The 13,172-nt window shown below is 38.4% G+C and overlaps 1 protein-coding gene across 1 annotated transcript in view; it reads left to right on the forward strand.

Annotated features, from left to right (window-relative positions):
* FHIP1A (FHF complex subunit HOOK interacting protein 1A) overlaps positions 1-13,172 on the forward strand; it is an 82,772-nt gene that overhangs the window by 28,573 nt on the left and 41,027 nt on the right. Inside the window, exon 4 of the mRNA XM_058837248.1 lies at positions 2,972-3,026. The gene's annotated coding sequence lies outside the window, so the exon portion shown is untranslated. The remainder of the gene's footprint in view (positions 1-2,971; positions 3,027-13,172) is intronic.

Genomic DNA, 13,172 nt, shown 5'->3' on the forward strand with positions numbered 1-13,172 from the left:
AGACTATGTAAAAGCTCAGTCACTTCAAGCCATGAATACTGAATGTACACTGGTAGTATTTGTAACATTTTATGAACTTTTTGAAACCTCGATGTGTTAAACTACTAAGCTTAAGATCAATTTTTAAAAGATTTGTCAGGTATGTGCTGCCCTTTCCCTGTGTTTAGAATTGTCCTCACCAAACATTTGTAATGCAGAAAAAAGAAAGCATAGTAAGCAGCGAACTATGCCTTTAATTATTTGTAGGGTGGATTATACTGGAGGTTTCTGTGCACTGCAGTCTGACATCGGGGCTCAGCATCTATCTGTGTTTGGCCCATTATATGTCAAGGAAGGAAAGAACTAAAAAAACAATAGTAGCCAAGCAAAGACTTCTGATTTCTTTGAATTTCACAGAAGAGATTTTGCTGGACTTGTATAAGTGTTCTTTACTTTTTCTATCTCTGAGATGATAAAACTTTCACTGTCAGTGTTTGCACGTAAGGCAAAGCTCTGTGCTGGACAAGAATACAAACTAGAGTTGTTAGTTGCCTTTCCATGGCACTGATGTTCACAAATGCTAGTCTGGAACTCAAGTTAACCTAGGAAAATTAATTATTTACCACATGCCTTTTCCTGACAAGCCTGCCTGTGGGAATACTGTGCTGTTGGCTGTCTCTTCTTTAAAAATATAGTATGCTTTAGGTGTATCTGTTGATAGTAGATGCAGAGAAGTATTGAAACATTTAGATGCAGAATGCATACCAAATATTAGTGTAGTTGAAATAGTAATTGGAGGAGCTTCTCTGATTATGCTTTTAGTAAACAAACCATACTCATAAAATGGCATGGGAAAAGCCACATCCAGCGCAATGTATTGCAGGAAAAAGACTGCAGAGACACTTTCTACTCTGTGGGAAGAGCCTGTTCAAAAGAGAGTTGTTCCTGTGGAATCAGGCTGGCAGGGTTTTCCCTTAGGGAAAGAGACTTGATGGTTCAGCCTTTTCAAAGTCACAAGTATCAATTTTCAGTACACATTTCTGTGAGGGATACTTTGAGCCCTCAACAAACATTCTTTTCTAGGTTTGGCTTCAGGACCTGATGTGTGCCACAGGATCCATGTGAAGAGCATGGTAGAGAGGGATGGAGGGACTGAAGGACAGGGTGTGTGTTCCCTTGGTAAAACTCATACTAAAGGACTCTGGTGGAGAGGCTCAGCTGGCCTGGTGAGCTTGTGGCTGGTTTGATGAGTGTGTGGCATTTAGAATCTACTACTGAAGTCGATTGCTGGTTTATTTGTTTGTTTTTGCTCAGCTGCAGCACAGGCTTCGGGATGCTGGGCAGTACTCACAGTTTCCTGCCAGTAGGGATGCAGTGGAATGCTCCACAGAAAGCCAAATCTTTTTTTATACTGATCTGCAGTGTACCAAATCTTTTCTTTTTGACCTCCACAGCACTTCGTTGCTCCTATTGCTGAAACATGGCATGCCTGTATTTTAAAGCTGGGCTGAAGAAAGTGGAATGGATTGTGTTACAACCTAAATGTTTAAACTGGGTGATAAATTGAAAGGAACAGAAGTGTGTTCAAAAAAGCAGTTGTATTTAATGTTTCACACATGATTTGCTCAGCTAGTTTCTTTTACTGTCACAGTGCAAGTGCTTTTTCACTTTTCCCCACAGAAGAAAAAAATCTAATTGTTCTGCAGTGCCTTTTTTACACGTGTAATGAATGTCTGCTTTTGAGAATTACCTTACAAATAAAAAGTGGATATTTTATCTATAGTGTTTTTATGCTTTTTGTTGTCATTCTGTATACTATACTTTGAAAAGGTAATGATGGTTATTATGCAGTCCTGTGTATGACTCTCCTACAGGAAGGAGAGCTGGCACCACTGTTGTGTTGGGATGGGGGGATCCCAGAGGAACTGTGTATTTCAAGCTTGTGCGGACTATAAATTGTTTTTGGACTGGCACATGTGAGTCGTCACACTGGGTACTGTTGGTCCACGGGTAGCTGGCACTTAATTATCCTATCTCATTTTCTTTCCATTGCTGTCACAGGACAAATACATTGCGGAGATTAAAATGGAAAAGAATATTATAGCCTTAGTCCTCTTACGTTATCCTTAAAAATATTTTTTGTCCATTTAAGTGATTGCATAGATGTGGCATAAAAATACATAGGCTAAAGTGTATTTCCAGTACCTTTTCCAGTAAATGGAGGTGTTTTTATAGTTATATTTGTAGTTTTGACAGAAGATAGTGAAATAAGTGAGAAAAAACCAACAGGTATGGTTTCCAGGGTTTTGCTGTTAATTTTGTTAGTATCTCAGTTTCTGTTTTTGAGCAAGTGCTTTCTTTTTGTGTTAAGGATTAAAGAGTGTATGTCAAGTGTAATTTAATATATTGTAGATACAAAAGTATTTGTCACTTAATGCTTGATGTTACTGCAAGAAGACAGACAGACACTGTTGAAATCATAGTAAATGAGCAATGTTTATATTGATGTTGCATTTTTAGAAGAACGTGGCTTTGGGTTCTCAGAAGGATGAGGAAGAAGGCACAGAAGGCTCGTGCTTTCTCACAGCATGACCTCAACAGGTGTTTATTTCCAGGTGCAGAACACTTAACTTCAGAGTACAGTAATACTAAAGGATGTGATTCTAACATCCTGCTTGGGTATTATAGTTTAATGCCACTCAGCATTATAATTAGCTTTACTAGACATTAATAAGTGGGTTTAATATTCAAACCATGGTGTTGGAGTTAAGTGTGCCAATGAACCTTATCAGTGCAGCAAAATGTAAATTTTAACTCATTTATCTCATTAGTCTTTAATAAGGCTGTGCTTCGCAAATCATGGCTGCATCATCTGCTGATTATACCCTCTGATCTGCTAAGCAAAATAGCAATCTAATAATAGCCATACATTGCATGAAATTCTCCCACTGGTGTTCTGAAATGCTTCATGTATCTATTTTTTTTCATTTAGGGGGCCTTGATTGTGTCTTATCTCTTCTGCACAGTGCCAAAATATAGAAATGAAGGTAAGATGAGAAGTCATTACTTGTAGGCCCTGGATTTAGAAGTGTTTTGCCAAATAGGAGTTTATGAGGGTCTGTAAGTGTAAGTGTGTAGTCTGTAAGTCTAAGAGTGTGGTGGATTCTGAGGGGTTTTGGGACAGGTAAATGGCCAGACAGCCAACTGAATTATGTTGACTTGCTGCTTTACTAATAATCAGAACTCTCCAGAAATGTGTGGCTCTTGTATTAAAGGAGAAACGGACCTGAGTGATTTGCCTCAGGCCCATGTGAAAGGGAACAGAACTGGAGGAGAAAGTAAAGTCTCATGGCTTGAGCACTTGTATGCAAGCTGAGTTGCCATTGCAGCTTGTGATGATGATTGCTGTGTGCCCTGCGTGTCATTCAGAGCAAGTAAGTGGAAGGTGAGCACATTTGAAGTAATTATTCTATCAAGTCCAGTTTTGATGCTTTTCCCCAGAAAGCAACTTTCTGGGGAAAGTATACTTTCCCCAGAAAGTATAGCATTGTCTAAGTCTAGAGAAAGTTGTTCAGTTCTTCTGGAGACTTTGAAGCTTTGAAGGTTTCTCAATAAATGTTGGTAAGATGCACTGACTGTGAGTGAGCAGGGATGATTCTGGTGTCTGAGGCAGCAAAACTCAGACATTCCACTTGTAAACTGATTTGGTTTGCGTTTGCTTCCATGTGGTCTTTTATTTTGAGAAATTCTTACTAGCATTCTCAGGTTGAATTTTTTAATGTTTGCATCTCTTTCTAGAGCAACATTAAAGCAGTATTTCAGATACATATAGTCTGTCATGACAGAATCTGTTTAAATGGTTGCTAGGGGTACAAGGGGGAATCTCTTTTCTTACCATAGTGTGTTAAACTGATATTTAAACTTCTTTGTAGTGTTCCGAGGGATGTTAGCAGTGTATTGTAATAGCAACAGATGTTGCCCTTGCAGGGGCACAGAGGCTGTTGACTGCTTTTGGGGATAGATGGACTATTCTAGTAGTCATCCTTCACAGCACAGTGTTGTATTTTCTATGTTGATCTTAGTGATGGTTGGGTAGAATACATTGTCACAGAGAAAACTCAGTTTTTTCCCTATTTAGAGAAAACCACGGATTTGTCTCCCAGTCCTACTGAGTTAGAGGATGGAGGGGCATTGGCACAACCCCATATGTACAAATGGAATCCAGTGGTTTTCATTTTAAAGTGTTGGCAACTTTGAGGACTGATTCTTTCTAATTAGACTGATTATTGTGGTATCCATAATTGCAGCTGTATGTGCCTTTGGTACTGGCACTCCTGAAGAGAGGCTTTCATAGGATCATAGAATGGCTTGGGTTGGAAGGAACATGAAAGATTTTCCAGTTTCAGTCCTGCTACCATGGGCAGGGACATCTTTCACTAGACAAGGTTACTCAGGGCCACATCTAACTTGGCCTTGAATACTTCAGGGATTGGGCATCCACAGCTTGTCTGGGCAACCTGTCTCACTACCCTCTGAGTAAAAAACTTCCTACTGCCTAATCTAAACCCCTCCTCTTGTAGTTCAAAAACATTTCCCCTTGTCCTATCCCTATCTGTCCATGTAAAAAAAATTGCTCTCCCTCCTTTTTGTAAGCTCCCTTAAAGTACTGGAAAGCTTTAGTGAGGTCTCCCTGGAGCCTTCTCCATGCTGAACAACCCCAGCTCTCTAAGCCTGTCTTTGTAGGAGAGGTGCTCCAGCCTTCAGGTTGTCTCTGTGGCCCTCCTCTGGACCTGCCCTAACAGGTCCATGTCTTTCTTGTGCTGAGGATTGTCGACCTGGGTGCAGTATTCCAGGTGTGGTCTCACAAGGGCAGGGTTTTCTTCTATCCTTCATTAATTTATCATTAGTCATGTATATTTGGTTTTGTGCTGACTTACTAGTAACACCATTTATTTTCAGTTAGTTTTTTCAGCACAGACACTTGGTTGTATGCAAATGCTTCATAAAGTCACTGGAGGGCTTCCTGAGACATTCTGTGGCTCTCAGGACTGAGGGTAATATATTTCAGAGTAAAAGTCTGCTTGAGATCAGCAGGAATGTCTGAACTGCCTGACAGTTCTGACATAGCAGGGAAGGGCTTTATTATTGCAGTGGCTTGGGCATTCTGTGCAAGAATAATGTTATCTGTGGGGCGAGGTGAAGATAAAACAGAAAGGAGATGGCAGCATAAGTGGTGATAGTAGAAATACTGTGAGTTTTGTTTTAGCAGAGGGATAGCTGGTAAATGATGTAACAGCTTTGCATATTCTACAATAGTTTCATACCTGATGCATCAAGACAAAAAATTGGTTTGACATATGCTTTCTACAATTCAGAGGTTGGAAAAACAATCATAAATTTTTAAATTCAGTGTCAAGAACCATGTCCTCAGGAATAAAGTTGGAGGTTTCACTTCCAAATGTGTTGTGGTTGCAGCTGACAGCTGTTCAAGGTCTGTGCATACAGACGGACTTTCTTGTGTCTCTTTGAACTCCTTCTGTCTTCAACTTGGAAGCTCTCTGAGGACTAGTGTGTCAGACCTGACTGTGGGATACTGTAGCTTCTGCAGCTCTGACAGCCTTACATGGTAGGACAGAAGAGGAGGTGAGAAGCCACAGGGTTCTCCCAGGCATACACAGACACTCCCCACTTTCAGAACTGTGCAGGCAGGAATGAACAACTTGGTGATGGGTGGAACCTGTGCTTTCCCACGCCAGTAGAAGCCTCCATAAGTGTTACAAAATTAGATGGGAGAGGCTGTGGTTTGGCTTTTGGTTATCTATGCCAAGAAGCATTCCTGCCAGGGCTAACATCCATCTCTCTGATTTACTAGGCTTTCAGTAGTGGTGATTCCAAGTGTTAAAAAAGTTTAAATAGTAATTAGATTTTATTTTCACTTGAATCTGATACTTGCTTCACCTTTTAGAACAGAACCGCACATTTGTGCAGTTCTGTGTTTCTGAGCATGCCTTTTATAAGATGAGTTATTTTCCCTTGCAATTTGTTCGGTTATTTGACATCTTTTACTCTCCAGGGTGTGACAGTTGCTAGTTTATCTGCATTCCTTCCTAGACTAGAAAGGCACCTGTGTTTCTGTTCATGGTTTCTCAAAGGTTCAAAGACAAGACTGAAAAAAAAAATAGACAGAATTATTATCAGTGTCAGATTACATGGATTTTTTTTTTAATTGTTCCTCTGATTGTTTATCAGTTTATTTTTTTTTTTTTTGCATGCTGGCAATATGTCTGAGACAGGTGTTGTATAGACTATATGTGTTGCGTTTTTGGCCAATGCATTCATATGTTTCATTATCCAGGGAAAGGCATTCACAGGAATGGGAGATGCTGTAATGATATTCAGTTTTCAGTTGCAGAAGACTAGGTGGTGTAAGAGTGTAAAATATTTTCATAGTAGAGTAGCCTTATGTTCGGAGATCAGAGATACCGAATTAATTTGCACTCTGTGTAATGGAAAACTTAACACTGTATACATGACATAAATAATTTTATTCCTAGGAAAGCTGGAGAAGCTTCAAGGGAAAAACATCTGCCACCTGTATAAAATGCAATGTAACTAAATAGAAATGGAAATATAAATAACATGTAGATTTTTCTTTGATCTGACTTTTTATGCAGTAAACATCATAAAAATGCCAACACTCAATTTTGGATTTTCTTGTTTAATACCATATGTAATAGAAGCAAAAAATTTAACCTACATATAGAAAGCTATAATCTGCCAAAGTCCACCCAACATGCAAATCTGTACCAATACTTTTAAATAAGAGTGTCACTGCAGGAGGCGAGGTTGTTTTTTCGTGGAACTGTGCTCACAGATGTGTTATTTTGTTGAGGTTCTTGACTTTGTTATAGGAATTAATACAACATGAATCTTCACTTTCTGCTTGTCTGCTCTGAGTTGGAATAGAAAGGGAGAAGAGGGAAAGCAGTGTTTCCTGTGCAGTTTCCTATGACACAGATACCTGGGGTTTTGTGCCTTGGGAATGGGGAGCTGGAGAAGTAGGATAGGATTTTGTAAGGAAGTGTTCATTTTGCCATTTTTTTCCCAAGTCTGACAATTGCAAATCATAAAAATAATTTTGCAAGGGGCTTTCTGTTTGTCAGATTTGAACATAATTTAGGACAAAGGAGGTTCACCAGTTTCTGGAGCTTTCTCCAAGCTAAATTGGAAATGTCTGATGCAAACAATACTGGTTCACAGAATTCTGTTGTTTCTATCTTTGTTTTAATTCTTTTAAGGAAGGAAAGAAAACCGACAAAAATACATTTATGTTTAAAAGTATCAATCCACTAAATATAACATTTTGCCACAAGGCCTACCTAATATGAGGTGATAGAGTACACAGGGAGAGGTGGGAAAATAACCTTTCAGATTTTAGTAGCTCATTAAATTGACTAGGTTTGAGGAGTAATTTGTGATGGGCTTCTGCCATCCTACAGTGCACTGAAACAATTGTCCTGAAGCTCTGTAACAAGATGCTTTTGCTCATTCTCTTTGTTCATTAGTTCATCATGTCACTAACATGCTATTTTTTCAGTGTAGGAAATAATGTTGACTTGGTGGATAAGCAGCTTGGGGTGGTAATTATCTCTAAAATGAGTAGTTTCAGTAACTGTGTACAGAAGATAAATGACAGATTCAAGTTATCTAGTCAATTATTATAGTCCATGTACTATAATGAACATATTGAGAGGTATAGAAGGGTTTTACTGTGTTAGCGACTTAAATTTAGATAGAGTCATAAACTGATTTTTTCTAGGAAAAAGAGAACTTTATATTGTGAATGAAGTTTTGGAAGGAGAAATAAATATGCTTATAGATTAAATATTATGTTAACAACTATGCAATAACCATTCTATAGATAACAGTTCTGATTTTATGGAATATTCTGTCCTTTTCTGGGGCTTTTAGTTTGAAAGAGAAACATAAAGAGAAGTATCATGTGCATGTGAGCAAGACAGCAATTCCATCTGCAGAGTGGAAGTTCTTTTCTCATTGCAAACTTGGCAACAATCCTCTTGGGAAGCTTGTTGTTTGGTTTCTTTGTTTATTGGTCAAATAATCAGGGTAGTCTTAATGGTGTTTTACTGCTGATTCTTGTGTTTGAACTATATTTAGAAGCCACAGAATCAACTCAGAGTGTGGAAATTAAAAAAAAAAAAAGTTTGTGGCTCTTCTATCATGGAACATAATATTTAGAATACATGTGTATTTGCATTTTATTGTGATTAGTGCTGAAAGCACACATATCTTCTTCAATGTTACTCTGTATGCTTGAGAACATTATTCTTGGACTTCTTATGCTTATTATAATGAGTAATTTGACATGTTGTACAAATCACTTGAAAAATCATCTTACATATTATTGCTGTAGCCATAAAATATATAGCTTAATCTTGTTTTCTGTAATCTACATATGATAATTACAGGTATATTGATAACATTTTTCTAGACCATCTTTCTCTTGGGAAGGTAGTATTTCCTGTTCTGTCTGCTAGTGTTCTGAAAATAGTTTTAAATCTTCAGAGTATGGTGTCTTCTAACACTTTGCTGGTCTCATTCATCTTCCTGTCAGGAAGGCTTTCTAGAAAGGAAACTTAATAATTTCCTATGAATTTATTTTATACTTTTAGCTACAGAAACTGTTTTGCCTTTCTCAAAAACAATCTAAACAGCAAAAAATGTTCCATCACTTCAGCATCACAACTTCAGGAAGCCTGTGGTTTCTCTAAATTACGAGTTGGGGCTGGGTTTGTGCATCACACAGGTGTCAGAATTATCTTGGAAAGCAAAATTAATGTGCAGAGTGCATGGGTCACTTTGATTTCTTTCTTCCACTAGCATAGTCAGAACATAAAGTAGGTTTTGTCAAATGTCTGCTTTCTGATGTGTTGCTCCCTCCCACTCCTGGATAGCTATGAATTTTGAAATAAACCCTGTACAGATTCTCAGTAAAGATGAGGACTTTGGCTACAACTTTTTAGAAATAAGTCACTTCAGTTATGGAAAAATGTTACTAGTCTAGACATAGCATGGGGTATTTGCAATTCACTAGATGTGAAGTAATGGAAAGTAGATTCTTTCACTCAGTGAGGTGTGCTGTGCCCTCTGGGGTTGTTTTGTTTCTCTTTGAAACTTGGTATGGAAACATTAGCAGTACAAAGTTTTAAACTGAGGTTTGTTTTGCTTGTAGTATCTGTCTTACGCAGTACAACACCAAATGCTTTCATCTGTGGGCCCTGGACATTTTTATGACTTGGTTTTCTGTGGAAGCTGTCTTTTCTGGGGTCATCAGTTTTGTTAGTGATGTGGGAATGAACCAGCAAAGCTAAAGCCTTTGAGCTGATTTCAGTTCAATGACACCTGCATTCTTTAGTGTGTAGGTAGAAAAGAGCTTTTCTGAACTGCTATTTTTAAGGCCTTTTTTCAAAGTTCAGTTTTAATATCCTTTTGTCTAGCAGCAGACTAGATATCTCAGTCATACTGTGCCACAATGCTATTGGGAATAGAGAGGTATCTATCTTGGATTTTAAGAACCCTAGCTGCTATTTTATTATTATGTTTTTAACCAATGTAATCTGTGTTTTGAACCACTAATTGTTACTGCATTGTTGCCTTTCCGTATTTGGCTAAGAGGACGTAAAATACAGCAGAGAAACAGGTTTATTATATTCCTTATCTCCCATAAAAAGGATCAAGTCATACCATTAGAATAACAACCATATTTTTTTTCTTTCTCTAGCTTCAGAATTATGACCTAGGGATATGAACGTGTAGTTCATTCCTCCTGGGACTTTGCAAACATGGCTTCAGTAATTGTATGCTCTCAAGTTCCAGTGAAGTTGCCTATGTGCAAATTAGTGTGGTTGATGAACATAGCCTGTGGTGTAACAGGTAAATCAAGTCTTTCCTGAGGAGGTCAAGGTTTCTGTCAAGTATTCTATGTTGCTTAATTCCTGTTTTCTTGAGCAGTCAGTGGCATTTCTCAGCTTTGGTAATATGACCTTTGATGGACCATCTTTGCTGATTAGCTGTTTACCTTCCTTGGTACACTGTGTGTAATTTTAGCCTAACCCATCAATGCATTTTGGACCATACTAACTGGCATCTCTGTTTTTTCATTTTGGCTGACCCATGCGGCAGGAGTCTCTGAGGGCCTGGGATGTAGCTTAGCCTGTGTCCCAGTGCATAGCTGATGCACAGTCCCTGCAGGAGTTGATGCTGTTTCTTGCCCTTAAAGCAAGCCTGTTTATGCCGGTGTACCACTGCTGGGCTGAGGCTGTCAGCTAGGCCTTGGGATTTGGCTGCTGCTTGCTGCTGTGGGAGAATTGCCTGTTCATGCTTCTGGAGAACCATGGAGTTATTTAATGCTGGAACCTGGGCCTCCTAATGTATAATACCATAGGATTATACAGATCACATGAAGAGCTTAGTGGTAGCCCGATTGAGTTAATGTGAATCTACAATAAATATGTGAGTAGTTTAGCTCCCCAGACATTTGATAAAAGATGAATTGTGGTTTTTAACTGAAGCAGGCTGACTGTAGATGGGACAGGAAGATTTTTTGTCTCATTATAAAACATACTGTGTGTAGTTTCTCTCATGAGAGAGATCGTTAGGCAGTCTCTGTAGGGACAAGGCACAAGACATTCTTACCTTCATGTTAGCAGGTTGGATTAAATTGTGCTTGATGAGAACAGATTGATACTTTGGTTAACTACATTACTTTACAATTAGTGGTGACTTGCTCTCTGTTAGGCTTTTAAGCAGATAGCTTTATCAGTGTAAAACACATCTACCTACACATGGAAAGCTTAGCATCTTTGCAAATACTAGGTAGAAAAGCTGGATTGAAGAAAGCTGCCTAAATGTGAAATGCTTGCTTGAGGCAGACAAAGGACAGGAGAAATTGGGACTGTGGCACTGAGATCTGAAAGGACAAACAAAGAAGTAAGATAACTGTTCACACAGTTTAAATGATTCCTCTAGTAATCTGCTTCAGCTTTCTTGCTAGTAGAGCTTCTGAAGGTGAGTAGGACTTACTGAAAATGAGGATTCCTTGATGCAGTGACTTTTAACTACTGACAGTTTTAGTTGTCTACAACAGACCTACTGCTTTCCAGTGAACAAGCTGCAATCATTCTACACTCTTGTGGTGATTGTATAGGATCATTAAGGGTGGGGATGTGGCTGTTCCTCATAGGCTTTGCTTTTGCAGCAAAACTTTGCCACAAGCACTATGAATCCTTTTCTTTGGAAGGATTGATATCTTCCTTTGAAACACTATTGTTAATAAGATTTAAACCCTCTCCCTGATCATAGTCCCTAAAGAAAATCTGACAAATTCATGCAGAAGGCTTTCTTTTCAACCAAAAGTGAACAAATCCTGAACAAGGTCCCTTTTAAGTTGAAACTAAGTAGAGGCATGCAAAAATTTGCCACTCATTTTTTCTCTTACCTTCCCTTATCCACTTATCAGAGACTGCAGAGGTGTGATTGCATAGCTATGAGCAAGACCGTATAATTTCCCTCTGCTTCTTTGAAGTGGTCTAATTTCAAGCCCCTTTATGCTACACTGATCCATGAATAAGTTTTGATATGTGCTGTTTCTTTCACTGCATTCGAGGGTTCTCTGTTGCCTCTATATACCTGGACTGACAGGGCGGAAAGCTTTGGCCTGTAGAGAGCAAAACTCTGCAGTATCTGGTAACAGAGGTTTGCTTGTGTTCGTGAATTGTTGAGCATGGCATCTTAATGTCCCTACAGAAGACAACCTTGATAAATTGTGCAGCCTTGCAGCATATTTTATGCCTTCTTTACTGTGTTACTGTATTAGGCTGGATATCTTTTGTCTTTGTTATGCATTGCCTTGGAAAACCCAATCCTGCAAACTTGTGCTGGTATGTTTTTGTTTTTAATGCAAAAGTGAAATTTTTAAGAAGAGACACTCTACTGTGAGAAGATTTTACAAAGGATTCTCTGCTAGGCTGTTCTTCCTAGTGTACTTTGCAGTAAAATCAGTACTTCTTTTGATTGAGGTGTTTAGCACTGTAATCAGCTGCATGAAAGGAGCTGATGGCTTCCAGGCTTCTGACGGAAAACTAAACACAGATATCCTCCCATCAGCCCAATGACTGAGTCTTGTGGACTGCTGCTTTTCTTCAGCTGAAAATAAGCTGAGTTGTACTAAAGCTTTCTGAAATACCTCTAGAAGGCATATGTAAGTGGGCCTGACCTTGTGATGGGTTTAAACAACTGATAGATAAGATATGAAAGACTTACCTGCTAAGAAGGTTCTGCTACTTTATGGCAGAATCAAAGTATTAAACTGAGAAGTGGCTTTTGGAAATAGAATTTTGAATGGACTGCATGAGAGGTATATTCACACTTGTCAGGGTTATCAAACGGTGGAGTAATAACTAGATCAGGACTTAGCAGAGACAAAAGGCTAAATTACTGTAAAATTTTAATCATGAACTGATTAAAATAAATGGTTACTCTTGTTCTTAGTGGCCCCTGAGTTCACTTCTACTTTTTCCTCCATGAATTGGTGTTTTATAAATTAATTTACTTCCTCACCTTCGGACTCATTATGTTCAGGTTATTTGTCTTGTTTAATTGGAGTGAGATTTAATTCACAGGGAATGATGTGATGTTACATTTAGTGTTGCACATTTGGTCTTACAAAATAATCAAGAAAACCTAATCCAGTAACAAAATCTGCTTAAAATGAATGTAGTCTGTCTGTTACTGCTATAGCTACAGCATGCAGTTAGATTGAAATGTATCTTACAAGATAGACTCTCTTCCAATGCAATTACCTTTTTTTTAAATAGGGACTCTGTTTTTAGGATCTATTCTGTGACCACTTAAGTTGTCAAAAGCTTTTTGAAACACTATTACAGAGTTTGAAGTCTTTGAAGCCTACACAATCTATTAGTGTTTTGTATTACTAAGGAAATCCCAGCATCCCAAGACGCTTTTGAAACTGGAAATATTTGCTTCCTTAGGGGAATTGATTTGAACTTAGAAATATTATTGCACATTGCAGTCTGCAATGCTGTCTTGTTACTTTTAGATTAGAGATGATTAAAAAACCATAGTTGGGCGGCTGTGAGGATAATGTCTGTGTT

This window comes from Poecile atricapillus, chromosome 4 (genome assembly GCF_030490865.1).
Source record: "Poecile atricapillus isolate bPoeAtr1 chromosome 4, bPoeAtr1.hap1, whole genome shotgun sequence".
Lineage (NCBI taxonomy): Eukaryota > Metazoa > Chordata > Aves > Passeriformes > Paridae > Poecile > Poecile atricapillus.